Raw genomic sequence first — 25,231 nt, 5'->3', positions numbered from 1 at the left:
GAGCGCGAGCAGCACGGCACTGAATAGTAAACCATGAAACAGGTGAGAAAACAATGAAATGCACAGCACATAAATACAAAGTGGAAATAAAGTGCAATGAATTACAAAGCAAGCAATGTGAAGAATGTAATGCACTTAACTGGCTGCGGAGCAGCAAAGAAAGAGGATGTAGTATTCTTTTATGCTCCTCATATAGGGGTCTACTCTATGGTTGTCATGTGATACCCAATAGGGTTTATGGGTATTGAGGTGTGTATTTTGTTTTTACTTTTCTGATTGGCTGCTGAGAATTTTCAGTCAAGAAAATGAGAAGAATAATCGGAGCCTCCGGTCCTCAATCAATCAATCAAGAAATTTATAGAGCGCGCTACTCACCCGTGGGGGTCTCAAGGCGCTGGGGGGAGGAGGAGGGGGGGCGGTGCTGCTACTGCTCGAACAGCCAGGTCTTGAGATGTCTCCTGAAGGTGATGTGGTCCTGGGTCAGACGTAGGTGGGCGGGGAGGGAGTTCCATGTCTTGGCGGCCAGGTAGGAGAACGATCTTCCTCCGGTGGTGGTTCTGCGGATCCGTGGGATGGTGGCGAGGGCGAGGGTGGCGGAGTGGAGCTGGCGGGTTGGAGTGTAGAACGTGAGGCGTCTGTTGAGGTATTCGGGTCCGGCGTTGTGGAGTGCTTTGTGTGCGTGGGTGAGAAGCCTGAACGTGATTCTTTTGTTGACGGTGAGCCAGTGCAGGTCTCTCAGGTGGGCGGTTATGTGGCTGTGTCGGGGGATGTCCAGGATGAGGCGTGCAGATGCGTTCTGTATGCGCTGGTGTCTGTTCTGTAGTTTTGCTGTGGTTCCTGCGTATAGGGCATTTCCGTAGTCCAACCGCTGGTGACGAGGGCCTGGGTGACCGTCCTTCTTGTTTCGGTGGGGATCCACCTGAAGATCTTTCGAAGCATGCGCCGGGTGTTGAAGCATGAGGACGAGATGGCGTTGACTTGTTTGGACATGGTGAGCGAGGAGTCCAAGATGAATCCTAGGTTGCGTGCGTGGTCCGTGGGTGACTGTGGGGAGTCCAGCGCGGTGGGCCACCACGAGTCGTTCCAGGCAGATTGTGATGTTCCCAGGATGAGGACCTCTGTTTAGCTTTAGGCGGCTGTATTTCATCCATTCCGCGACATCTTTCATTCCTTACTGGAGGTTGATTCTGGCACTGGCTGGGTCTTTGGTGAGGGAGAGGATCAGCTGGGTGTCGTCGGCGTAGGTGATGCTGTTGAGGTTGTGTTTGCGTACGATGACGGCGAGGGGGCTCATGTAGACCTTGAAGAGGGTCGGGCTGAGTGAGGAGCCTTGGGGTACGCCGCAGATCATTTTGGTTGCCGCGGACCGGAAGGGAGGGAGACAGACTCTCTGGTTTCTGTCGGAGAGAAATGAAGGTGATCCATTCCAGGGCCTTTCCTTGGATCCCGGCGTTGTGGAGGCGGGATCTTAGAGTTCAGTGGCAGACGGTTTCAAAGGTGGCAGAGAGGTCTAGAAGGATGAGGGCGGCAGTTTCCCCGTTGTCGAGCATGGTCCTGATGTCGTCGGTGGCTGCAATGAGGGCGGTCTCGGTGCTGTGGTTGGCTCGGAAGCCGGACTGGGAAGGGTCGAGGGAGCCATTTGCTTCGAGGAAGGTGGTCAGCTGTTTGTTGACAGTCTTCTCGATGACCCTCGCTGGGAAGGGAAGAAGGTAGATGGGCCGGAAGTTCTTGAGATCCTTTGGGTCCGCTGTGGGTTTCTTCAGTAGGGCGTTGATCTCGGCATGCTTCCAGCTCTCTGGGAAGGTGGCGGACAAGAAGGAGTTGTTCATGACGTTCCGGAGGTGGGGTGTGATGATGGCGTCTGCTTTGTTGAATATGTGGTGAGGGCAGGGGTCTGATGGTGAGCCGGAGTGGGTGGTGTTCATGATGTGGGTGGTGTCCTCGATGCTGACCGGGGTCCAGGTGCTGAGGGTGTCGGTGGGGGGGTTGGCTCGGTGACTGGTAGCGGGGTCTGAGCGTCGAAGCTGTTGTGTATGTCGGCGATCTTGCGGTGGAAGTAGGTGGCGAGGGAGTTGCAGAGGTCTTGCGAGGGTGGGATGTCGTAGGAGTTGGCGCTGGGGTTGGAGAGTTCTTTCACGATGCTGAAGAGCTCCTTGCTGTTGTGCGCGTTGTTGTCTAGGCGTTCTTTGAAAGCGGTCCTTTTGGTGGTGCGGATTAGTTGGTGGTGTTTGCGGGTGACGTTCTTGAGAGCTGTGAGGTTCTCTATTGTTTGGTCGTGGCGCCAGGTCTTCTCGAGGGTTCGGCATGATTTCTTTGTGTTCTTGAGGTCGTCGGTGAACCAGGTGGCTTTCTTGCTGCTGGGCTTGCCGGAGGGGTTTTTAGTTGTGCGAGGGCGTCGGCGCAGTCACTGATCCACTGTGTGAGGTTGCGTGCGGCGGCGTTGGCGTCAGTTGTGTCGTTTGGTGGGTTCTGGCTCAGTGATGCGGTCAGCTGGTCTGTGGTGACTTTGCTCCAGCATCTGCGGGGGATCTGTTGTGGGCGGTGGTGGGATGTGGTCTTCTGGAAGGTGAAGTGGACGCGGCTGTGGTCTGTCCAGTGTAGGCCGGTGGTGTGGCTGAAGGAGACGTTGCTGGTGGAGAAAATGGAGTCCAGCGTGTGACCGGCGAGGTGGGTGAGGGTGGTCATCAGTTGCTTGAGTTCGAGGTTGGCGAGGTTTTCAAGTAGGGAGGTGGTGTTCTTGTCGTTGTTGGTCTCCAGGTGGAAGTTCAGGTTGCCCAGGAGAATGTAGTCTGAATTGTGTGCGTGGTCCCGGGGGTCTGTAGACAAGGGTTCCTTTGAGGGTGGTCTTGGGGTCGGTGTGGATCTGGAAGTGTAGATGTTCGGCGGAGGGGAGGACGTCCTCGGTGTTGGTCTTGACGCTGATCGAGTTCCTGTGGATGATGGCGATTCCTCCTCCGGTTTGGTTGATGCGGTCCTTCCGGGTGATCTTGTAGCCGTCCGGGATGGCTATGGAGATGTCGGGGGCTGAGGAGGCATTCACCAAGGTTTCCGTGAGGAAGGCGACGTCCGATGCAGTTGTGTCGAGGAGGTCCCAGAGGTCGATGGCGTGTTTGTGGACTGAGTGGGTGTTGAGAATGATGCACTTGAGGTGGTTGTTGTTGCATGGTCCGGTAGGGCGGGGTGGCCGGTGCAGGGGCAGGTGACGTTGCACGTTCGGCAGGAGAAGGGTCCGTGGGTGCGCTTTGGGGTGGCTCGGTAGCAGGTGGATGCTCGGCCGGTGTTGAGGGTGGCGGTGTCGTAGCTCAGCCTGGTTGTATGGCTCCTTCGGGGGCCAGGGGTTATTGCGCTGGGCGTGGTCCAGGCACGAACGGGCGCAGACGTGTTTGCCTTAGGCGCGCCCATGTCGCGCCAGCTGCGCGGCCACATAGCGGCCTGCATTATGAGGGGTCGAGAGAGGGAGGAGCAGCTGGGAGGGGGGAGCGAATCGGGGCTCGGGCCGCAGGGGAGGCAGCGGCGGGAAACAGACCCGGGGCAGATGTGGGATGGGGGTGAGGGGAATGAGCGGTACAGACAAGGCAATACAGAATAATGGGATACAACAGTGGGTAAAAAAACGGCACAGAAAAGGCAATACAAGTCGGGAAATAAAAAAAGTGGGAAAAGCAAAGAAAGATAGAAATCAAGACAGAAAAAAGAGATGGAGGAGGAGCTTGGCGGGCATCCGTGATGGCCGCGTGAGCACAGCGCTCTCCGGACCCCCGCCACTCCCGGCATGATATCCTGAACATATCCTGATTCTTCACGAGGATTTATGTAGAGGACGCTGGGCTGATCTTCCTGGGATTTTGGGACTTTGATTTGGACCCGGGGCGCCGAAGATACGGTGATTCGAACTTTCGGGGTCCGCCCTTGAGGTGCGCCCGGGACTGGGTGAGGCTCTCTGGCCGTCTCGGAGTTGAACAACAGCGGCTGGGGGATTGGACTTGTGGGTCCCCCTCTTAAGTTTCGGTTTCGATTCTGCCTCAGACTAAGACATCTGGCAGGGGAGTCTGGCCTGGACTGGGTCCGGCGCACGGGACGGCTGTCGGGCCTTTGGCTGGCTTATTCTCCTTTCAGGCTGGTCCTCTCCTTGTGGTACCCTTGCAGCAGTCTTTTGGTCCCGACGCCCTACTTTCCTGTGGCCATTGCCGTCGGCTCGAGTGAGTCTCCTGGTGACGCGGTTTCCGTCATGGCGGGCAGAGGGGACCGAGAGACACGAAAGACCAAGATGCCCCTGCGGGGGGGCCCGGTCCAGTCTAACTTTATGGACCATTACACCCATGCTAAGGGGTCCCCCGGGGCCGCCCTGCCTGGCCCAAGTGCGGTTGACCACATTGTGGACGCGTCAACGGAACCGTCCTTGCAGGACATCATGGGCGCCATTTCTGGCATGAAGGAAACGATAGGTCAACAATATGAAGCTTTGGCCCACAAAATCGACACCGTGGCCATTGATGTGAACTTGATTCGGGCCGACCTATCTAAAACCAATGAGAAGGTGAAGTCATTGGATCTCAAGTCATCCAGCCTCACGGCAGACGTCTCGGAGATACAGACGGAGATTGGCAATCTCCGTAGGGTGAACAGGGCACGTCGCTGTAATGTGCGTGTGGTTGGCGTTCCGGAGAATCCAGAACCGCACTCTGTTGATCTCCTGGTCGAGGACCTGATCCAGAACTACCTCTCCCCGTCTGGGCTGAGTAAATTCTTCGCAGTGGAGCGTGCCCATCGTGTTCCGGGAGGCCAGGGTAAGCCTGGCGCCCCGCCGAGGCCTATTGTTGCGAAACTATTCCACTATAGGGATCGGGACGTTATCCTGCAGGCGTCACGCGTGAAGGGCCCGGTGGCCTTTGAGAATGCCACGGTGAACTTTTATCCGGACTTTTCTCAACAGGTGCAGAAACAGCGTATGAGCTTCCGTGGAGTAAAGAAGCGTCTCCGAGACATGGGATTGCGCTACGCTATGCTTTTTCCGACCAGGCTGCGAGTTGAGTGCAGTGACCGAACCTTTTTCTTTGATCGGCCTGATTCTGTGAATGACTGGCTGGACTCTCTGCCAGACCGACCTCCTGCGGCTGAGTCCGCCGCCCACCCGGGTGGTGCTGAGGGTGGTGTAGAGAGCTGAACTATTGGTCTATGCCCGGGTCCTCGTGTAGAGTAACTTCTTCTGGGGTTTTATGCCTAAGTGCCTCTACTGTCCGTGTGTTTTCCTTGTTATTTGTCTTGTTGGGGTGGCGGGTGGGCCAGAGCCTTTCCTCCTCCGGGGTCTTTTTGTAGAATGGGGGTTCTTGGGCGACAGGCACACTGCATGTTGGGGTGGCTTTTTAGCTTCTTGCAGGGGTGCAGGGTGGGGGGTGTTTCCTTGATTGTTGGGGGGTGGGTGGATGGGAAGTTTGATGTTTGTGTGTTGTGTTCTCAAGGCGATTCTATCTTGCTAATGATGTTTTTGATGTCATGCTCATTGGAGGGGGGTTGCGGCGTTGCTGTGTGGGATGGGGGTAGCGGGTGGAGATTTATTTCGTGGAATGTTAATGGTCTGGGGGATCGTATTAAGCGGGGTGTGGTGTTGCGATGTATACGTCGTTTGTCTCCAGATATTGTTTTTCTACAGGAGACTCATTTGGTGGGCAATACATGTCGTGCAATGAATAGGTGGGGCTATCGCCTCGCCGCACATTCGGGGTTTACCACGGGTTCCAGGGGGGTGGGTATCCTTGTTCGGGCTTCCCTCCCCCTAGCTATTGATGATGTGATCCTTGATGATCGGGGGCGTTATGCCGTCCTCGTGGGTCGCTATGAGGGTCGGACCCTTTCCTTGTTTGTCGTTTATGTGCCCCCCGGTCTACAGACCTCTACCTTTTCCGATTTGGGCCGTGTGTTGTTGAACCTCCCTGATGGTACTCTCTTCATTGCAGGTGACTTTAATTCTGTGTTCTCCGGTCTACATGATCGTCACCCCCCTAGGGACACCCCTTTGGCCCAACAGTGGCTGGGTGGGTTTCTGGATACGTTCGGCTTGGTGGATTGCTGGAGACTTATGCATCCTACTCAGCTTCAATACACTTTCCACTCTGGGGCCCATGGGAGTCTGTCTAGACTGGATTATTTCCTGATGCCTGCGGCGCAGTCGCCAGCGGTTCGTGAGATTAGACACCTCCCCCGGGGCATCTCTGATCATTCTCCGCTCTGGCTTTGTTTTGAGGTGGGAGTGGAGGCGGCGGGCCGGGTGGCTCCTATCAACCCATGGTACCTCACCTCCCCCGAGACCCGCAATCTCTTGATTAAGTCTTTGGACAATTATTTTTCAGACAACGAGGGTTCCGTCTCCTCTGCGGTATCCCTGTGGGAGGCCTTTAAGACAGTGATTCGCGGGCAGGCCCTTTCCCTTATTGCTGAATCCAAAAAGGCGAGGAATCGGGAGGTGGTAGACCTTGAGAGGGAGATTGCTGGGATAGAGGCTGACCTAGAATCGGATGTTACATCTGATAAACTCCACGCCCTGGGTCTGAAACAATTTGCTTATAAGTCTTTGGTCACAGATGCGGCTAAACTGATGTTTCGGGAGCAACAGGGTCGTTTGTATGATGTGGGGGACAAAGCGGGTAAATTACTGGCATGGTTGGATAAGAAGGAGAGGGCGAGTCGTGTGGTGCCTGTGATTCAGTCTTCGAGTGGTGTGGGAGTGACAGACCCGGTTGGAACAGTTGAACGTTTTGCGGATTATTTTCGTGTGGTTTATACCCCAGTGTCTGAACGGGATGTTGATGACTCTCGCCTTTTGTTGCGTGATATAGCTCTGCCCAGTGTTTCCGATTTAGACCGAGTCTCTTTGGAGTCCCCTTTTACTACGGACGAGATAGCGACGGCCATTCGCTCACTCCGTTCGGGCAAAGCTTTGGGCCCGAATGGATTGCCAATTGAATTGTACAAGCTACGTCCTGACAGGGTGGCGCCCTATCTTCGTACCATGTTTTTGGAATCCCGCGAACGGGGTATTCTCCCATATGATCAGCGTCTGGCTACGATAGTTGTTATTCCCAAAGACGGTAAACCTCGGGACCTTTGTTCGTCTTACAGGCCCATTTCCCTGTTGAATGTTGAACCCAAGGTCCTGGCTAAGCTCCTGGCTACCCGCCTCTTGACGGTCATTAGTGGCTTGGTTCATCCGGATCAATCCGGATTTATCCCGCATCGCAACACGGCTCTTAACCTACGTCGTCTCCACGGAGCTGTTGCGAGGGCGGGGCTTCTGACGGAGCCGGCCATTTTGGCTTCGCTAGACGCCTCGATGGCCTTTGACACGGTAGAGTGGCCCTATCTTTGGGCAGCTCTTGAGAAATTTGGTTTTGGGCCTGAGTTTATTGGTTGGGTGAAGTTGTTATACGCCGAACCCTTGGCACAGGTAGTGGTAAACGGTCGGGTTTCTGTCCCCTTCTGTCTTGGTAGGGGGACCCGTCAGGGGTGCCCCCTGTCTCCGTTGCTTTTCGCGCTTGCTCTGGAACCGTTGGCTGCGTGGCTTCGATGGGAACCTTCACTCAAAGGGATCCGTTGGTCACCGGATTTTGAAGACCGCGTCTCGCTTTACGCGGATGACATTCTTCTGTATCTTACTTCCCCGCGTAAATCTTTAAATGTCTTGTTTGACGTTCTTACTTCGTTTGGTGCTAACTCGGGTCTGGTTATTAATTGGGCTAAGTCCTGTGTGTATGTTCTCTCGGGTGTTTTGCCCCCATTGCCGGACAGGTTTCCTATCCAGGTTGTCCAATCTGGCTTCAAGTATTTGGGGATCTTTATTACGCTGGACTCCTCACTCCGGTTCGAGCGTAACCTCCTCCCCCCGCTTCTTAGGCTGCGACTGGATGTGGCCCGTTGGCGTAAGCTACCCCTGTCTCCTCTGGGCAGGGCTGCCCTTTTTAAAATGATGTCTTTGCCGCGATTCCTATACGCGCTTCAAAATTCTTATGACGACATTCCCGCTACCTATTTCCGGGAGATCGAGAGTCTTCAAAGACAACTGATCTGGGACGGACGTCCGCGTATCGCCCTTGCGAAACTTACCATCCCTTGGTATGACGGGGGCATGGCGTTCCCCGATATCAAGAGATATTATTGGGCTGCCCAGCTGTCTGCCATTAACCAAGCAATGTACTCCCCGGGTCGAGATCCGGCCTTTGAGATGGATAGACTCCAGCTGCCGGGAGGGGATTTTAATAGAGCGCTTTATTCCAGGTCGGCCGGGCGCCATCTTGCGGGCCCGTCCAGGATCGCAGTCAATGTGTGGCGCGCCGCGAATGTGAGTTTGGGATGGGAGACTCGACTGACAATGGCGACTCCGCTTTATGCTTCTGAACGTTTGGGGTGTCTCTGGTCTACCAAGGGCTTTGACCGCTGGGATATGATTGGGATATGTAAAGTGGGTGATGTCTGTGTGAAGGGTAGAGTGAAGTCTTTCCAGGCCCTTAAGGCAGAATATGACTTGAGTGATAGAGAGTTTTTTCGGTATTTGCAGGTCCGGCATGCCCTGGCCTCAGTTCTGACTCCTGATGTGACCCTGCCCGAGTCCTCCCCCCTTGAGGATCGTATACTGGATGGACACCTGCCCGATAGCACTATCTCCCTTATTTACAAGAAACTGATTAATAATCGCGCTGACTTATTGGTCCGCCTTAGGGAGGTTTGGGTCGGTGACGGATTGGACTTGGATGACGAGGATTGGCAGTCGGCACTCTCTTCTCCGAAAGAGGTCGCCATCCCCGCCCGTCTCCGTTTGGTTCAACTTAAGATCCTCCACCGGGTGTATGTAACTGGTCCGCGTCTGGTTGTGATGGGTTTTTCCCCGGATGGCTTATGCAAGCGTGGTTGTGGGATGAGTGCTACATTTATGCATATTCTTTGGGAGTGCCCGGTGGTAGCGGCCTACTGGATTGATGTGCTTGCGGTGATGACTGTTGTGACTGGTATTACCCTGCGGCCTGAGGCCCGACGATGCCTGTTGAACGTATGGGAACCTACCGACTATTCTGTGGCCCAGACCAGATGGGCGACCTTGGGATACATGGTCGCGAAGCGGGACATTGCGCAACTCTGGGGCGCATCCAGACCTCCTGCAGTCTCGGTGTGGGAGGATAACATGGACTGGTCCATGTTCCGAGAGAAGACCGTCTATGTGGCTAGGGGCAGACCCAGGGCGTGGACGAAGATTTGGGGTCAGTGGAATGCATATTGTGGAGATATTTGTACCCCTCCCTTGGTTGACACTCCCGATGTTACCCTATCCCCCTAGGCTGACGTTCCCGAAAATTTTTCATGTTGTTTTAGGATTCTCCTGCCCTCCCAGCTGCCCCCCCCCCCCCGGCCTTGCCGAGTTCCATTGATTTGCTTTTGTCTTCCTGATTAGTGGCTTTCCCCTCTGCCTTCTGGGCTGACTTGATTAATGTGTATTCGCCTTGTTTAGAGTTTGTTGTTTTTATGCCTAATACAGAAAATTGTTATGTCCTGTCCTATGCTCTGAGCACTAATTGGTATATGCTTTGTGCCTGGCCTCGGAAGTGATCGTTTGCTTCTTATGTTATGCGATGCTATTAGCGGCCAGCCCGTGTGGTTGTGGGCCCATCTCTGTAATTCTTATTTTATTGCTCAATAAAAGTCTTTAACCAAAAAAAAAAAAAAAAAAAGACAGAAAAAAGAAAGATAGAAATTAGGGAGAAGAGGCACAGAGAAACAACAGGTACCAGTGAAGGAGACCCACCACTGGGCCACCAGGGATCGAACCGGCAGGCAGCAGGGCTCAGGGGCACGGCAGGAGCAGGGTGTGCTACCGCTTTGGGTGAGCAACCTGGCCTGAAAACAGGGTCAAGGGCCAGTCCTGACATAGAAATAACTTTTGGGTATCTTCTTCTGCTACCTATTCCACTGTATCCCTGGCACATGTTTTAAACTGATTTTATTTTGGATTTGCAACCTTCCAGAGGTTACCAGATGATAATGGTAACAGTAGATGCTTTCTCTAAGTTGACCTATTTCTCACCATTAAAAATGTTCTTTAAGTTTTGGAGATGGCCAAGATATTTTTTATGATATTTCTAATCAATATGGTGTGCCTGATATTGTGATTTCAGACACAGGCCATCAATACATCTCCAGATTCTTTACGGCTCTGTTCATCCTATTGTTCTGGATTTCATCCTCAGTCCAGTGGCATAGCTGAAAAAAAACAAAAAAACTTTGGAATAGTTTATTCGGTGTGCTAGTAATGCCAATCAAGACAGTTGAACTGATAATCTACCCTTGGCACAATTTTGCGTTAACTGTGTGAAGGGACTTAACGATGATATCCCGTGGAGTGAACTCCTCCATTCTTTATTTTTTATTTTTTTATATTTCTTTTTATTAAAACAAGGCATCAATAAACACATCGGTGCATAGTACAGAAGAGGGTCGTTCACAGTGTCAAGACACAATACAATAAATATTGGCTAGGGGGGAACGAAACATCGATATCATAAATATTCACATATACGGGTCATGGGGAAAGTGGGACATCAAAGACTACATTTGCAGGTGGCACACAAATATTCCCTCTGTAATTATTCCAAGGGCTCCAGACACTGTTCCACTTCCAAGGATGACCCCTTGCCAGGTAAACAGTTTTTTCACGGAACATACACCAATCCATACTTTCCTTCCACCCCTCTATCGTTGGCGGCCTTTCAGAGCCCCACAGCTGTGCTATGTTTCGCTTAGCAATCATGGCCCCCAACGTGACCCATTGGGTCTGTGCAGTGGTTAGGTCCGTAGGCTCCCAAATATTCAGCAAGCATCTCCTAGCTTCCGGCAAGAGAGCCACACCTGTTACTTCCTGCATAACATCATGAACAAAGCCCCAGTAGTTTACCATATACCGACATTCCCATATGATATGGAGAAATGACCACATCCCCGCTTACACAGACCTACCTCCGTTAAACCCATTCTAATCAGACGTGGACCCGTGACATAAACTCTGTGGAGTACTTTCAGCTGGACGAGTCTCAGCCTTGCTGGAATCGCAACCTCCTATGGAGAGGAGATTGCAGATTGCCAGTCTTCATCATCAATTTCGAGACCATATCGGGTCCACTTATCCCTCAAATCCACCAGAAGATCCACTCAATGATTTATCAGTTTTTTATAAATAAGAAAAATGGTGCTATCGGGCAGATGTCCATCTAGTATGCGGTCCTCCAAGGGGGATGCCTCCGGTATCTCCTCTCCCTCGGGGAAGACCGATCTCACTGCATGACTAACCTGCGCATAACGAAAATACTCCGTCCCACTCAGCTCGTATTCAGTTTGTAATTCAGCAAATTACTTAATCTTCCCCTTCTCCCAGAGATCACCTACAGTGGTAATCCCTATCAGGTCCCATTTGTCAAAACCCTTCGTATTCCATAGCTTGCCAAACCTATCAGATCCGAGGAGAGGGGTAGCCAAAGTCAAGCGGTCCTTCCATCCAAGCGAACTAGTAACATCATGCCATATACATACCGCCACCCTGGTCGGTCCCATCAGATTTTTCTCTACTGATCTGGTATACAGCGCTCTGCTATAACTACCACCAGGAAGCAACCATCTGTCCATGATATAACCGGGATCTGTATCAGACCCGTAGGTACCATGATTTATAGCTCCCAATTGCGACGCCCAATAGTATCTCTTGATATCGGGGAGAGCAATCTCTCCATCATACCATGGGAGCGTCAGCTTGGCTAATGCTATACGTGGTCTGCCGTCCCAGAGTAGTTTACGCTGTAAACTCTCCACTTCGCGAAAATAGCTAACAGGTAAGACATCTAGAGTGTTTTGGAGGGCATAAAGGAAACGAGGCAGGAACATCATTTTAAAAAGGGCCGCCCGTCCTAGCATCGAGAGCGGAAATTTCTGCCACCCAGCTACATCACTTTTCAGCAGGGTCAGTGGAGGGAGAAGGTTTTTTTCATACCGGATCGTGGGATCCATTGAAATATAAACCCTGAGGTATTTGAACCCCTCCCTAGCGATTTGAATGGGACAATTCCAAGGCAAAATGGGGGCATCACCACATAATACATACAAATAAGATTTCGCCCAGTTTATGATCAATCTTGAATTCCTACCATAAGAGGCCAATACATCACAGAGCACAATAAGGGACTTCCTAGGGGAGGAGAGATGAAGTAAGATGTCGTCAGCATACAAAGAGATCCGATCCTCAAACTGAGGAGACCAACAAATACCCTTGATCGAGGGCTCCCAACGGAGCCAGGCCGCTAGAGGCTCTAGAGCTAGCGAAAACAGAAGGGGGGAAAGCGGGCAGCCCTGCCTAGTGCCTCATCAGCGGTAAGCTTACCGTCCATGAGGTTACAATCTTCCGTAGACAGACATGGAAGATTAATATCTCTCAACAATAGACACAAATCTTCCTCCGGTCTATCTGAGACGGAAGTGTAAATAATACGAAAGTATTCAGCGAAACGGTCCACTATCCCCTGTGGGTCAGTTATACAAGTCCCGTCCTTCCTCTCAATCTCTGGTACCACCCGATCTGCTCTACCCTTCCTATCTAACCAGGCAATCAATTTACCAGCCTTGTCCCCCACATCATAAAGACGCCCCTGCTGCTCTCGACTTAGGGCTCTAGCACTGTCAGTGACCAATGTCCTATACTCAAGCTGCTTAAGGTGTAAAACATGTAACTTAACACGGGTCACCTCCTGTTCCAATTCCATTTCTATGTTGGCTATTTCCGACTCAATTCTCACTACATCCTCCTTTTTCTGCTTTTTGACACCTGCGGTCAGGGATAAAGCCTTACCCCTGACCACAGTCTTAAAAGCCTCCCGCAACGAAATCGACGAGAAAACCGATCCCTCATTATCTTGAAAATAATGCTCCAACGCTTGTAACAAATCCTTGAGAATTTTAGGATTACGCAGATACCAGGGATTAATGGGGGCGACTCTACCACTTGAGCCAGAAGCAAAATCAAATCTAAGCCATAGCGGCGAGTGATCCGAAATACCTCTGGCCAGATGCTGTACTTCAACAATATACGAAGCCTGGGCCGCAGGCACTAGACCATAGTCAATCCGAGAGAGACTACCATGAGCGCCAGAGTGGAAGGTATACTGCTGCTGACTAGGATGAAATAATCTCCAGCTATCAACCTAGCCCAGCGCCTCCATAAAGTCCGGCAGCCATCTTTGAGCCCGCCTCCCGTCCCGTGACGGATACCTGTCCAAGGTGCAAGAGACTACAGCGTTGAAATCTCCACCCAAGATCAATAATCCACTAGGAAGATCCAACACAATCTTCCCCAAATCAAGAAAGGTCGTATTCTGCAGACCCGGAGGGACATAAATGGAAACCAGGGAGAGAATGTGCTCCTCCCAACGTCCCGAGACCGCAACATATCGTCCCTTCTCATCTGCAACAACTGAGTCAACTACAAACGGGAGAGAATTCTTGAGAAGGATCCCAACACCCCGGGACCCAGAAGTAAAACCCGCAAGCGCCACCAGCCGATAGCCTTTCCTATTCATCGCCTTACAAACATTTCCAACCAAGTGAGTTTCCTGAAGTAGGACCGCATCCGGGGAATGTCTTTTAAGGAATTGTATAACCACACTGCGCTTGATTTTATCCCCCAACCCATTCACGTTCCAGCTCAATACCCTCAACCCCCTACCCCCATCATAAAACAGAAAAAAGACCCAACCCTCCTCCGAGCCCCGAACCATAAAGAAGCAATCTTGGACTACAATGCCTTGCGAAAACACAAACAAAACACAACAAATCAACATTTCCCCCCCACCTCCCCCCAAACATCCCGTTACGCTACCCCCCCTCCCCGCACCCCTGCTTACGACTATCAAGCCTCCCCAACTTGCAGTGTGCCTGTCGCCCCCACATCTAGACTAAACTACAGAAAGTAAGTCCGAGGAGGAAAGAGACCTACCGATAGCCCGTTAACCCCCCTTATGTACTGTGTTAAGTCTGTGATCCAAAACATTACAACAATGGACCATTCCCCAGCTCTCCCGGGTCCCAGAACAATAGCTCTCATTCTTGTTCTTGCGCACCCCCGCCTTCTTCTCCACTCTGTCTCTGGGGCTCTTGCTGGGCAGTTAAGGTGTCCAAGCAATCTGCAACGATCTCCGGCTCATCAAAGAAATAAGTTCTCTCTTCATGTTCGATTCTCAGCTTAGCCGGGTACAGCATGGCGTATTTGAGTCCCATATCACGAAGCCTTCTTTTCACCCCCATAAAACTCAGTCTCTGCTTCTGGACTGCTTGCGTAAAGTCCGGAAAGAAACTAATGGACGAGTTTTCATACTTCAAGGGGCCCCCCGATCTGGAGGCCTGGAGGATTACGTCTCTGTGCCTAAAATTAAATATTCTAGCTATCAAAGGCCGGGGCGGGCCACCAACACGTGGTTTACCTCCAGGAATTCTGTGTGCCCGCTCGACGGTGAAGAACTTGCTCAGGTCTTTGGGTCCAAGGTGATTGATTATTAGACCCTCCACAAAGAGATTGGCCGCTTGCCCCTCCGCTTTTTCCGGCACCCCAATAATACGAATGTTATTCCTCCGGGCCCTCCCTTCAAAATCCTCCAGTCGACAGACAACAAGTTCATTGGAGGCCCTCAGAGTCCGCACTTCAGCTTGCAGTCCAGTGACATCATCCGTGTCATGCCCCGAGTTTTCCTACACACTGTCCCTTTAAGTGAGACCACTATATAGGCCATTAGAGCCCTTGGAGCGACGCTTTACGTTCTTGCGTCTAGCTCCGTTGCTTTGTTGTTCCGTCCTGTTCCTGGTTGCCTGACTTCCTGATTTGTTCTTCCGCCTCTGATTATTGAGAGGGTTTCCCTCCGACCTTCGTGCTCTTGTGCGAGCTTCGGATTCCCTCTCCCTCACAGAGTTCTTGTGAGAAGTGGGCGTCCTTTGCCCTGACGTCCGCTTCTGTTCCGTTACAGATTGTTTCGTAACGTGAAGTACCTTTAGTCTTGAGTCCCGTTCGGCGGCCGGGTTCTTCCCCGCCATCCGGCTGGGCTCAGCTGCAGTTCCCGTTCCTTCTTGACGCTTCGCCCGACGGCCGGGCTTGGTCTCCACCGTCCGGCTGGGCTTCTCAGCAAACCTTCCTCTTTCACGTGAGTCGCTTCGCCCGACGGCCGGGCTTGTTCTCCGCCGTCCGGCTGGGCAGCACTCTGGCCCTTTAGTTAGTTAGGTTCCTTTCAGTTCATCTTCATTTCCTTTTTCTTCGATGCTCCGCCCGGCGGCCGGGCTTGTTCTCCGCCATCCGGCTGAGCACCCAATTGTTTCCCTTCACCTGTTTCTTGGCTGTACACCTGCTGGCCCCATCATCATTTCCACTCATTCCTTGGCATGCCTCACTGTGTTCGGGGATTCTTGCATGGATTCGAGTGAGGTGCAGAGCTCAATCTTCATGACCTAGAATTACAGTAACAGCGTTGTGCGCTGCATACATTTTTTGACTAATGGTATAACACTAATAGAATTCTAATTGTATGTTATGTATTTATAGAATTCCAAGCAAGCCGTGGTGTTGGCGTCATGTTGTCATATTCGTCAGAATAAGAGGATGTTTTCAAAGGTCTTCTACATTACTCAAAGTGAGAGTTTATACTTTAGAACATTGACATTCATATGTTCATGGTAATAAGAGAGTGATTATTATTCTTTGTTTTCACACTGGTAACAGCACAAGACGAACTCCTACAAATCCCGCATTTCCTTTCTACAACATAGACAAAACAAATGCGGTATGTAGTGGTCATATTCATAACATAGAAAAGGTATATCTGTGTATTGTGTCTTTATTTAGATTGTATATTTCTTTACAGCCCCACTGTTACCAGGATTCCATTCTGAGTTGCCACACATCCACTACAAAGACTACAGTCAAGCTCTTTATTTCTCCCCCATCCTTTCCTTGTTTTGTCTCCCTGTTTTCCCCTGGCGAGCCTCTCGATACTCTAGTGTTTGATAGAGTCGGAAGGCCGTAGGGGAAGGCTGTGGAATATTCTTCGGATTCCTGACGCTCCTGCGGAACCTGCCTGGAAATCATTACAATCCGTAAGACTAGCCGTCTTAATGTCCAAAGACTTCACTTTCTCACTCGTCTTTGTGAGGTCCATCCGAATCAAGTTAACCTCAATGGACACAGTGTCCAATTTATAAGCAAGGGTCTCCATCTTCTGTCCAAGCGAGGACTTGATCCCGTCAATTGTGGCCATCACGTCTTGCAATGTCGGCTCCACTTCCAGGGCAGAGGCGTCTTTTACTCCTTCTTGTGACTTTTCCAGTCCACTTGGCGACGCCTTAGTTTGTGCATATCGATCCATGTTGTTCGATTGAGTATACCTTCCCCCTCTAGTGGTCTTCAATTGCCTTTTGTCCCCTTCCGGCTTGGTCACCATTTCGGGACAATCCTATATTCGTCGTCCGATTTGGGGAGGCTGCACTTGGCAATTGTTGTTGGTGGACAATATCGAGTCCCTTGTTTTCGACCCTTCAGGATAATTCACCAACCCTCCGTGGTTCCGCGGCGCCCATCAGTTAGCAGAGAGACCGGGTCGCGGTAGCCACACGACACGGCACGCGGTCAAAAGCCTAGTTTTTGGGTCCGTAGGCCTCCACACTTATAAAATGTCCACACTGCATGGCCCACTGACACCGACTGGGGAGTCCAACAATCTGAAGTGCACCTCGGCCAGATCGCCAAGCGTTCCCGTCGAAACCGAAAGTGAAACCAAATGGGGCTGTGAGGCCAGACCGGCCACTTCCGTTACCCAGCGCTGTTGTTGTCGAACTACGGCACGGGCACTACGCCAACCCAAGCTCCGGGCATCCGAGAGAAACAGGCCGCAAACTTTCCAACCCTACAACTCCGGTTTCCAGGGCGCCTTTGGGATGCAGTTTTCAGCATTCAGTACTCCTTCGGTTCCACTGCAAGAAGCACTCCACAGCAGACAGGATTAACAACAGGATATATTCGGGGGGCTACGGGGGTCTCGGGAGCCCAAAGCTCACGCGGCCATCTTTATTTAAGATTTGCCAGTATAACAATTTGTGCAATCAAGTACAAAAAAATGTTCCTATCTATCACTTATGGCCCACCCTAAGTATACACACTGTGACTTCTAGAGACAATTCAAAATTTGCGAACATTTGTGACAAGAATTTTCAATTCTATTAAAGACAAGGAGGCAAGGATTATGCTTTCTCTTTTCTTTATTAGAAATGCTCAGCAGCCAATAAAAACACAGTATACAAAAAATAAACTACAATACCCATGAACCTCTGGGTATCACATGATAAACCATAGAGACACAAGTATAAAAGATGCCATAGAGAATACTAGATCCTCTTTCTTTGGAGAATAAAACAGTCAAACATGAAAAAGGTAACGGTAGTCCAAGCAGTAAATCCAGGAGGAAGGAACCAGACAACAAAATCCATGAGGAATCCGGATGCTAGAAGACGTAGAGAACTTGAGGGCGAAGACCATCCGCAAACAGCACACCTCGTAGGGAACAGCAACTCTTATCTCGGATCAGACCCTGAAAAGAGACATATAGTCGTAATAAACGCCTCAAAGCATAGTGGGGTAAACAAAGAACGGAAAATCAATACCATCATGTGCAGATAGCAAGAAACCATAACAATATAATACATAGAAATGCAGAATATGGGTGGGATAATCCTTGCCTCCTTGTCCTTAATAGAATTGAAAATTCTTGTCACGAATGTTCGCAAATTTTTAATTCTAAGTCAGGACAGGAGGCACCGATTATGCTTGTTCAAAGCTGATCCACCACTACAGAAGCAATATGATCAATGGGTTTATAATAAAAGGTCTTAAAAACTGAATCAGAAGACCAATCCGCGGCCTTCATGAGGTCAAACAAAGTGACACTCATCGAAAATGCTTTGGAAGCCATAGCCCCACGTGCAGAATGCGCCCCAAAAACAGAGACATCAATGCCAGCTTCCGACATGAGCCATCTGACCCAGTGGGCCAATGCAGCCGGGGCGACAGGGCGAAATGGCTTCTGCAAAGCAATTAACAATTGACCATGCATATCGGAACGTAAAGGAGCAGTACCCACCTCATAATCTTTAACACATTGAACAACACAAAGCTTGGGATTGTTGGGAAAAGAAGGATAGGTAATCGAGGATGTATTCGTTTTTGTGCGTCTGGAAAGAATAAAAGTAACACCTTCCGGTGTAAAACTGCGACCAGCTAAGTCCAGGGCTCGGACATCCGACACATGCTTTTGCAAGACACTAGGCACAATAACATAGTCAGTTTAGCGGACAGTTGCTTCCGAGACAACAAGGAATTGGAAGGCCAGGCCTCCAAAAATCGCAACACAACGGAAACATCCCACAAAGACACGTATTTGGGACAAGGAGACTTCGACAAGCGAATGCCCTTAAGCAATTTGGAAATCAGTGGGTGCTCACCCGCAGGTTTGCCATCGATATGAAGATGACCCGCCAAAATGGCAGAACGGAAATTATTAACCGTTCAATAAGCCAAACCGGATGATGCAAGGGACGCTAGAAAATTAATAATCATAGAGAAATCTGCTGAAGTGGGATCAATCTCCCGTTGAACACACCAAGCACACCATCGTTTCCAAGACCCTGTGTAGCGCTTATGAGTGTTGGGCGACCAAGCTTCGCTGATGAACTTGGAAGCGTCTCCCGAAAGGCTTGGGAGAGACCAGTGACCCCCGAAATCCGCCAAGCCAGGAGAAGCAGAGTGCCAGACTGAATCAGCCGAGAGGATCCAGCAACAGATTCCACTTCTGGGGAAGAAGGAGCGGTACTGCACAACTCATTTCCAGGAGAACCGGGAACCAAGCCTGAGCCCTCCACAGAGGAGCAATCAGAATCAGTTCTGACTGATAACGCTTTGTGCAAGCCAGGACTCTTGGAATCATCATGAACGGGGGAAAGGCGTAGCACAGGAGCGACGGCCAGGTCTGCAGAAATGCATCCGTGGCCAGAGCTGCCGGGTCCGGCCTCCAACTGAAAAACCAGGGAAGATGAGCATTGAGGCAAGAGGCAAATAGATCGATCTGACACTGGCCCCATAGGCGAAGGAGAGAACGGAACACACGAGGGTGCAGCCTCCAATCGTTGAAATCCCGGAGGTGAGGAGAATTCCAGTCCCCAATCAGATTGTTGCGACCTGGAAGGTATTCGGCAATAACAGTGATCTGCTTCTGGAGACAAAAATGCCAAAAGTCCTTGGCGATCTCCGCCAAGATCCTGGATCTCGTTCCGCCCAACTTGTTGACATAACGGACCGCCGAAACATTGTCCATGCGGAGAAGAATGCAACAATGGGACCGATTCGGAGTGAAACAACGGATCGCAAAGGACCCTGCCAGGAGTTCCAGGCAATTGATATGGAGAGACAATTCCCGTCGGGACCACCGACCCCCCGTCGACACTGGACCGCACCGGGCTCCCCAACCCCACAGGCTGGCATCGGACTCTATCACCAGTTCCGGAGACGATCCGAACAGGGCTCGCCCATTCCAGGCATCCATGTGGTCCAACCACCACTGCATCGCCCACCTCGCTTCCTCCGAGAGAGGTATCAGATCTGAATAGCGAAGGCCTTTCTGGAGATGACGGATCTTCAAACGCTGAAGGGCCCTGTAATGCAGAGGGCCCGGAAAAATTGCCTGAATCGAGGACGCCAATAGACCGACAACTCGTGCTACGGATCTCAACGATACAGTCTGTCTGGATATGACTGAAGTCAACTCCCTCTTGATATAGCGAATCTTTTGAGTGGGCAAGAGAAGTTGACAGGAAAGTGAATTGATCTGGAAACCCAGAAAGTCCATCACTTGCGATGAAACGAAGACAGACTTCTGAGGATTGACCAGAAACCCCAGAGACTGTAATAGGTCGATAGACCACTCCAGATGCGTCATGAGTGTGATGGGACAATCTGCCATGAACAGAATGTCGTCCAGATAGATAATCAAGTGAACTCCCCCGAGCACGCAAACATTCCACGACGTGCCTCAGAAGCTTCGTGAAGCACCAAGGTGCTGACGAGAGGCCGAACGGGAGAACCTGATACTCGAACCAATTCCCCAGCCATTGAAACTGTAGGAACCGACGGTGGGGGCTGAAGATTGGGACCGACAAATACTCATCCTTGAGGTCGTGGCGAACCATCCAATCCCCTTCCCGAAGAAGATCTCGCAACAGATGAATGCCTTCCATCTTGAAATGGCGATAAATTACTCCGCCGTTGAAATCCTTCAGATTTAGAACTAACCGGGACCCGCCCCCTTTTTTCTGCACCAGAAAAAACGTGCTCACAAACCCCTGTGGATGGCGGACAGTCTGACGAATCGCCCCATTTTCCAGAAGGGAGTCTATCTCCGCCGAAATTAACTTTTGATCTTGAAGGGAGAAGACCAAGGGGATCGGAGGGTGGGACTGATGCTGGGGCTGATAAAATTCTATTTTGTAACCTTGAACAGTTTCCAGCACCCAAGCATCGTTTGAGATTAGACGCCAATTGCCTAGAAAATATTGGATCCTGCCCCCTAGCACCACATTTGAAGGTGAAATCAACCTCACCTGAAGCGTTGGAATCATGGTGTCCTCCTTGATTGCCGCTAAATCTTCCTTTATTTAAATTGTCCTCTTCCCTTGCGAGAGGGATAGAAGTTGGAACGGTTGTTGTAGCCGCGGTCTTGACCACCTCCTCTTTGGGACTGGAAACCCCTCTGGGTATTCTGTGGAGCCCCACGGCTGAACGATCGTCCCCTGTTTCGTCCGGCCTTGGCAAAAACCGGACGAAACGCGTGCAGTAAGGAGGCTTGCACCTTATCGAGGCCACTAAAAGTAGCTACAAACTTGGGAGGGGTAAGGACATAGCACGGGGGGTCTGGGCAGGGAGGATGGGGGTGCCTAAACACAGAATTTTGAATTTCGTAAGGGGTACGCTATGGGGTTAGGCCAACATGGATCTTGCCAAGTGCTTCTTATATTTGTGTGATGTAACTGTACCAATGCACTTCCACTGCTATATGATGTGTATTTTAATGGAGCTGTTATGTTTCAATAAAAAGACTTTAAAAAAAAAGTAGCCACAAACTTAGTGAACTCCTTCAGGAAAGGTTGACCAAAGAGCAGACCCTGAGCTAAGGGACCGGACTCGGAAGAGGAGAGCTCTGCCAATTTGGGGTCCAATTGCAGGAGGATGGAGCGGCGACGCTCACAAGACATTGCGCAGTTTGCATTCCCTAGTTGACAAATGGCGCGTTGTGACCACTCAATGAGTTCATCTGGATCGACAAGATCCGAAGATTCCTTGGCCTGGAAACCCAGGTCCAAGATCTTAGTGAGAGGGCCCAATAAGTCCAGCATCTTGTCCTGGCATGAACGCGACGCCCGATCAAGACCTTTCTTAGAGTCCTTGGCATACTTCTTAAGATATGTGACCATCATAGGGTCAACTTCCGGTGTATCAGCTAAATTGTCAGATAAATCAGGACGAGGACACTCTGACCGGAGGCGAGCCCTAACATCCTTTTCAAATGATTGGCAAATATGCGCCTGAACATATTCCGCCACCGCAGGGGAAGGGAGCCAGGAAGAAGAATTATGATGAACTATCTCAGAGGGCTCAAAATTAAGAAGGGAAGGATGAGTGGGAGCATCAACATAATGCTCTTTACGAGCTTTCTTCGAAGGAAGGGGACCACCCTGGTTGGAGGAGGAAGAAGAATGAGCGTCATCTGAATCCGTAAGCTGTACCTGGGACGTAGACGCTCCCCCAGAAGATTTCGCCGTAGATTGACTAGAAGATAACGACTTAGCCAACTTGAGAAAATCAGAGCTATGAGGATTCGCAGGAGACTTAGAGGAACTACGAGAAGGCAACCAACCCTGCTGTTGGGCATATTTAGACAAACGACGCTTCAAAGGAGTAATGGCTCGAACCAGAGCCTTATTAACTGACTGTTGCACTCCTTGGTCCAAGGCCTCCACCAAATCATTCTCCATAGAGCCAGAGGCATCTTCGTCATAAGAGTAGTCGTCCTCTTCATAGTAATAATCAGCCATAATCGCACTATGAGGCGACAATAATGCCCACAGAGCAGACTAAATCAGAATGGCCAAAGGCACAATGCAGGGGGAGTAACCAACCCCAGAGCAAGCTAAAACACACACAGGCAGAGCCTGAAAAACCAGAGAAATTAAGCGTGGAGGGAGGGCTTGCTCACAGTAGCCACTCTAGGCAAAGCCTATGCCAATTATACAGCCCAAATCGATAAATACTGAGTCTGGGCGTAATTTGGGGCAAGCTGCAGGCTGTGGGCATAAACTAGGAGGTCGTCACTTCAGAATAATCCCCAGTGACTAATATTGCAGGAAAAGCACCGGAAAATGGCGTCCGCGCATGCGCAGAACAGCCGCCTGACAGCCGAGTCAAAAAGAGAAACAGGCGCGCGTTGCGCGCGAGCTCCCCAGCCCCGTTAATCCGGCTCCACTTCTTAGAAAGATAACGGGCGCGGAGCGCCTGTATCCAAGAGGCGGCCACGCGCTCCCAAACACGGAACGCGAGCGCGGAAACGAAGCGGCACAAAGAAAAGAAGACGCGACCCTGTAAAGAAAAAAACGATCGTGCAGACCGGTAAAGACAAGAAGAACAAAGCGCAAACCAAGCGCAATACAAAGCGGCAACAATGCGCAGCAATAGCAAAGCACAGCAAACATAAACAAAGTCACAGCATGTAAGTAAGTACAAAATGGTGAAAAGCACTTAACTGGCTGCGGAGCAGCAAAGAAAGAGAATCTAGTATTCTCTATGGCACCTTTTATACTAGTGTCTCTATGGTTTATCATGTGATACCCAGAGGTTCATGGGTATTGTAGTTTATTTCTTGTATACTGTGTTTTTATTGGCTGCTGAGCATTTCTAATAAAGAAATGAGAAAGCATAATCGGCGCCTCCTGTCCTGACATAGAATTAAACTTGTCGGTTACCCTCCATAATCTCATTGCATGTAGAGTCCTAAAATTATATCTGTCGGTCATTAGTGGTATCCAAAAGAAAGGGGTTGAGAAAAATAGGGGGGTTCTCCCGTCCTAGAGCTGTATGCTTGTCATTAGCATGTACAATGTGACAATTTTCTCCTACATTTATTTCTGCTTTCTTCACTCTACTGAGAATCCCCTATGAAGGTATCGGCTATCTAGCAGTGGACCACTTTTCCATTTTCGCAAAAGCCCTCAATCAATATAACCTTTTGAGATAAATCGCCAACAAGCAGTTCTACTTACACACAGTTCCTTAAGATCATTCCAGTAAACTAAAAGCGGCATACAGTGTCCGCTTTGACGAACAGAACATATCTGGACATATTTATCCAGAGTACATCCAAGATGTGGCTGTACTGTTTCCATTTCTTTTCTTTTCTTCTCTTTACGCGGTTACACGCTACGTTCAAACGTCAGGACACGATGATGTCATGACGCTTGTGGAGCGTGAGTGCAGACATGATTTAAGCTTCAGCCATACCTATCCTGCTAGTACCTCCAGGATTGTGTTTAGGGTGTAGGTTTTCCGGCACTGTCCGCTTGGTAGGCCGTGAGTAAACTTTGTTTTCAATGCCGCTTGGAGTCTTGCTTCCCTGAATGCCTCACCCTGACTCCTATGCTGCTTGATTTCACTTTTAGAAACCGCAGATTGAGCTGTGACTTGAATCCCGCAATACCTAAGGGCCCGATACTGTTATCATGATTAGGGTAAGATATGACAGTGCTTCTTGCTCATCACTTAAGTGCATTTCACTATTGTGTGGGGGTGTTGTTAGGTATGTTTTGTGTGTTGTGTGCCGGTCATTATCTGTGGCAACAGACACACCGGTGTTTATCGTGTATACCTTGACACTTCTTTGTTAGTTTGTCTAATCTGCATAAAGATTTGATACACTCCTATGCAAAAACTACGAAGATTACAAACTATGTACACTTCTCTTCTTTCATTTACTCTGCAGATCGGAAGCTTTTACTTTGTCTCGTGACAGTATTTCCTTAAGTGATACCTGTTTTTCAACACTGTTGGTGGGTACTAGGTTTGGGCACTTGAACACATCAGATCCCTTTATCCCAATCTAGTGTAGATTAAAAATGAAACAGGTCAGGACGAATTGCCACGGATCATTTTGACTTCCACTATGGCAAGAAACATGTTGACCAGATACTGAGTTTAATTTTATTATCAGAATAAGAGGAACATTACTTTCCTTCTAGGTCCACCTTGTTTTTTTATCCCTTAACAAGAACAAATATCTAATAAACTAGTTACGTAGAGTCCTTTAGTTAATTTTAATATTTTAGCCACTTTCACTCCAGTCTACACCATTCTTACACCTTCATCACAGGCTTGCAATGGCAAACCAATCAAAAGAACTCCGGCAAAAAGACCCCTTGAGGGGCCCATTGGGCATTGCAGCGCCGGTCCAACAAGGAGCTGCCCGATGATGAAGCATTCCACTGCGCTCGGCTAGTGAAGGCACTTGCTTCTGAATTTAAATATTCCACGACCTTGATACAGCAAAGTTTCAGAATCGATCTACGGACGCTGGTCGTCAGTGCCACAAGTTTCCTCCCAAAGCTGCTTGACCCCCCTGCCTGCCTCCCGCCGTCCCGCTGGTCCTAACAACTCACCAGCGGACCGCCGAGCGGAGTTCGGGCGGGGACTACCATTCCCGGCATCCTCTGCGGCAGTGACATCAGCCGACAGCGCCAGGAGGCGCATAAGAAGGGTGTAAGCCCCTGGCGAGTGGGACCTCTTTCTTGCAAAGTTTCAGAATCGATCTACGGACGCTGGTCGTCAGTGCCACAAGTTTCCTCCCAAAGCTGCTTGACCCCCCTGCCTGCCTCCCGCCGTCCCGCTGGTCCTAACAACTCACCAGCGCGACCGCCGAGCGGAGTTCGGGCGGGGACTACCATTCCCGGCATCCTCTGCGGCAGTGACATCAGCCGACAGCGCCAGGAGGCGCATAAGAAGGGTGTAAGCCCCTGGCGAGTGGGACCTCTTTCTTGCAAAGTTTCAGAATCGATCTACGGACGCTGGTCGTCAGTGCCACAAGTT

The 25,231-nt window shown here is 50.4% G+C and overlaps 1 long non-coding RNA gene across 1 annotated transcript in view; it reads right to left on the bottom strand.

Moving 5' to 3' along the window:
* The window catches only part of LOC144827693 (uncharacterized), a 29,071-nt gene extending 5,521 nt beyond the window's left edge, over positions 1–23,550 (bottom strand). Inside the window, exon 1 of the long non-coding RNA XR_013610308.1 lies at positions 23,416–23,550. This is a non-coding gene — a long non-coding RNA (uncharacterized LOC144827693). The remainder of the gene's footprint in view (positions 1–23,415) is intronic.
* Between the last annotated feature and the right edge of the window lie 1,681 nt (positions 23,551–25,231).

This window comes from Lissotriton helveticus, chromosome 4_1, assembly GCF_964261635.1.
Source record: "Lissotriton helveticus chromosome 4_1, aLisHel1.1, whole genome shotgun sequence".
Taxonomy (NCBI): Eukaryota; Metazoa; Chordata; class Amphibia; order Caudata; family Salamandridae; genus Lissotriton; species Lissotriton helveticus.
This window is presented reverse-complemented; position numbering and strand designations above follow the sequence as displayed.